General features: G+C 43.2%; 1 pseudogene; it reads right to left on the bottom strand.

The window, feature by feature from the left end:
* Positions 1–718: 718 nt before the first annotated feature.
* Positions 719–3,468, bottom strand: LOC100430190 (cytochrome c pseudogene; annotated as a pseudogene).
* Between the last annotated feature and the right edge of the window lie 853 nt (positions 3,469–4,321).

The following is a 4,321-nucleotide window of genomic DNA, read 5'->3' as shown; positions in this document are numbered from 1 at the left end:
GTTGTGAACATTCAAAATCCTCTCTTCCAGCTTTTTGAAAGTATGCACTAAATTGTTAACCATAGTCACCCTGCACTGTGCTACAAAACATTAGAACTTATTTCTCCTATCTAGCTATAACTTTTTAAGTGTTAAATATTCTTTATTTGATACTACACGTAAACCACACTAAAATGCCTTTCAATGAGTAAAAGAAACCATTTTAGATACAGGGAGTTCTAATAGGACTGGCATAGTTAAGACCAAAAATGTAAAGTAGACATCGCTACCTTATGTTCAGCCCTTGCCTTTAAGAGGCAAATGAACACAAAGCACAGATGAATCTTGCTTGGTTCTGAGATAGTGAAGGAATTTCCCCAGTATTTAAATATATTCATATAATCAGTTACATAAATCTAAATATAAAACCAATTTCCAATAGATTTTAAGATGGCATTCACCATCTTTGTGAAAATTTGAACATTACTAATGAAGTTCAGTCCTCTCTTTAGAAGTAGAAAACCATGATAGCATTTACTGAATTAGAATTACTTTTAACATTTAAAAAGGCAAGCTTATTCATTTAACCACAAGTCAGTCTTAGTTAAACCAGGACTGTTCAACAAAAAACATTCTGTCATTCATGATATGAATTCTGGTTTATGAAATCAAATATTAACATACATAAAAAAGTTATGAGACATTTCTGTTTTGTAACAAATAAGGCAGTGGCCAATTCTTACTCCTTAGTAGCTTTTTTGAGATAAGCTATCAAGCCTACCCTTTCTGCCTTTCTTCTTAACGCTGGTGAAGCTCATTTTTGTTCCAGGGATATACTTCTTAGTATTCTCCAAATACTCCATCAGTGAGTACATCCTCTCCCTAGGTGGTACCCTTATTCTTATTGGCATCTGTGTAAGAGAATCCGGCATCCTGACCTGTCTTCTGCCCAAAGGTACCGTGGATATTTGACCCTGTCTTGTGCTAGCCTCCCTTTTCCATGGTGTGGCACTGGACACACTTCTCAACAAAAGTCTTCTTGCCTTTCTCAACATCACCTGTATTTAATTCTCTTTTTTGTCACTGGTGCTACGAAGGTTCCCATTTGGAAGCTGGACATCCCACTCTCTCTAGCTGTATTTTTTGTATCCATTAATGTACCTTTACTTATCTTTCTTTCTCCAACATTTCTTACGCTCTCACAACCACAATTCTACTCTTTACTCCTACAGGGTGTCTCTCCCTCTCCTTTTTTTTGCGGGGGGGGGGGTCCCACTGTATTAGTCCATTTTCACACTGCTATAAAGAACTTCCTGAAACTGGGTAATTTATAAAGGAAAGAAGTTTAATTGACCCACATGCCCACACAGCTGGGGAGGCCTCAGGAAACTTACAATCATGGCGGAAGGGGAAGGAGGAACCTTCTTCACAAGGCAGCAGAAGAGAGAGAGAGGGTGTATGAAGGAGGAACTGTCAACCACTTAAACCATCAGATCTCATAAGAACTCACTATCATGAAAACAGCAGGGGGGAAACTGCCCCCATGATCCAGTCACCTCATACTGGGTCCCTTCCTTGACACATGGGGATCATGGGGACTATACTTCAAGATGAGATTTGAGTGGGGACACGGCCAAACCCTATCACCCACACATGAAGGAGAAGATGTGGCATTTATCTTTCTGCACTTGATTTACTTCACTTAACATAATGTCCTTCGGGCATATTTGTGTTTAGCAAAGCAATTATCAACTACAAACCTGAACAAAAAGAAATCCTCCTGCATTAGTCAAGATTCTCCAGAGAAACAGAACCAAGAGGGTGCATACATAGATTCATTTTAAGGAATTGGCTCACATAATTGTGGGGACTGGCAAGTCTTGATACCTCCAAGACAGGCCAGCAGGCTGGAGACTGAGGGAAGAGTTGATGTCATAATCTTGAGTCTGAAGGCAGTGTGGGGGCAGAATTTCTTCTGCCTTATGGGACCTCTGTCTTCTCTTAATGCCTGCAACTGATTAGATGAGGCCCACTCCCATTATGGAGGGTAATCCGTTATACTAACAGTCTACTGATTTAAATATTAATCACCTCTAAAAAATACCTTCACAGCAACATCCAGATGGGTGTTTGACCAAACAACTGGATATGATAGCCTAGCCAAGTTGATACATGAAATTAACCATCACATTTTACATTTTCCAAATCTCAGTAAATGGCAGTACCGTGTACACAAATGCCCAAGTAAAAAACATAGACTCTTCTAGATCCTTTCTCCTCCCTCACCTTGCATACCCAAGTACTGAAAATATGAATTCCCAAATATTTCTAGACTTCATTCCTTCCTTTTCTTCCCCATGCCTACTGAAAAACCATGGTCTCTTACCTGATTTGTTAAAATAGCCTCCTAACAGTTCCTCCTGCCTTGAGTCTCACCTTCCTGTTAAATTTCAAAACCATTAAATTGATTTCTCTCTGAAAATGCTTCAGTTATCCTCCATTGTTTACTAAATAAAATTTAACTTCCATAAGGTGTGGCCCACAAGACTTTTCATGATCTAGCCCCTGATCACTTACCCAGCTTCATCTCTCATCACTGCATCTTATTTACCCCAAACCTAGACACCTACTTGCAGGCTCCAAATGCCCTGTGACAATTCAAGTGCTGCTCCCTCTACTAGTAATGTCTTGCCCATCTGGAAAATGTTCACTCCTCCATCATCACATTCCAAATTTTCCTTCTTCCCTGGCCATGCCCACTTTCCACCCACGCTTCCTATAATACAGACTTACATTCTCTTTTTTCTGAGTTTCTTTAGTATTTGGCTTACACTTCTATTGATCACATTTCATGTGGACATAAAAATATATTTACATGGTTGTCATCACCATTCATGTGTGATCTTGTTAAAGGATTATGTTTTTGTCTTTATTCATCTTTTTACCTTCAGTTCAAAAGACAAAGCCCAAGAGGGGCTTCAAGATAGCTGACTAGAGGCATATTGTACTTGGCTTCCTCCAAAAAGAACCAAAATAGTGAGTAGATCATCACACTTCAAATACATTGTCCAAGAGAAAACACTGGAATTCAATCGAGGCATGACAGGAAATACCTAAAGCAAGGCAGAAAGGGAAGTGAGGTGGCCTGCTCAGGCGAGACTGGCTGGAAGCTGGAGAGACTCCCCAGTGTGGGAAAAGGGTAACTGAAAGACCCTCTGGTGGTTCACATTTCCACTGTGGACTACTGCAATCCTAGCCACAGGAGAACCCCTTAACCTTTGTGGGCCTGAAACTGATACAGAGAGCTGCCTGGGGAGCACACAAAGGCACTGCTCCAGAGTGGGAGCTCATGCTTGGCCCCCCAAACACCCTGAGTCATAAACAGCTATAACATGGTACCATTTTGAAAGCCCAACCACCAACAGACCACACACTGCCCTGAGGCTCAACAGCACCTGCATCGCCACATTCCTGGAGCTCCACTGACATTCCCCACCTGCATCACTGCCATGGCTGGCTGCTGCCACCTGGGCCAAAGTGCAAGCCATAGGCAGTCACTCTACGGCCTCCAATAGTGGAGCCATCACATATTTTAGTGTACCCAGAGAGAGTCCCCCACCTGCCCAGCCTGGCTTTGCCCACATCCACCCACTCACGCCACAGCACGTAGTCTGGGGAACTGGGGATCACCCAGTCCATCACCAATGGCACCTGAGCACTCCTGCTGGGGGCCTAAAGTTGGGTCCACCCACCCTGCTGCTACCACCACAGCTGGCACCTACTTGCATACACGACTTGCAGGCCTGCAGAGTGGCCTGTCTAGTCTATCACAGCCACTGCTATCACCAGCACACATCACTCGAGACACAGAGGGTTTTCTTGCTACTGCTAGTGCCATCACTCACACCACACCTGTTTCCCAGGAGCCCAGGAACCCATTCACTCACCCAACTCACTGCTGACCCTATGCAGCATCTGAGCAAGCCACTCAGATGCCCAAGAATCAGCTCACTTAGACCTGCTGACACCAGTGCCAGCATATGCCTCTCAGGAGCCCAAGGACGAGAATGCTCAGCCTACTACTGCCACCACTGGGGCCCAAAGACCGGCCCTCCCATTGTTCCAGTCCTCAGCAAAACTTCATCACAGCCTCCACCAATAACCACACCCTAAGTTACCAAGGAAATCACAGATACCACTGACACTATTTACAGCCAAAGAAATCACACAAAGACTAGACTACTATGTGCATTCAGTATCAAGGCCAAAGTGCCCTGTCTAAACAATACCATAGATATGTCTTCAGGAAAAAGTCTTCCCCTACAAAAGTAAATTCAAAAAA

The sequence above is a fragment of the Macaca mulatta genome, chromosome 14 (genome assembly GCF_049350105.2).
Source record: "Macaca mulatta isolate MMU2019108-1 chromosome 14, T2T-MMU8v2.0, whole genome shotgun sequence".
NCBI lineage: Eukaryota > Metazoa > Chordata > Mammalia > Primates > Cercopithecidae > Macaca > Macaca mulatta.
This window is presented reverse-complemented; position numbering and strand designations above follow the sequence as displayed.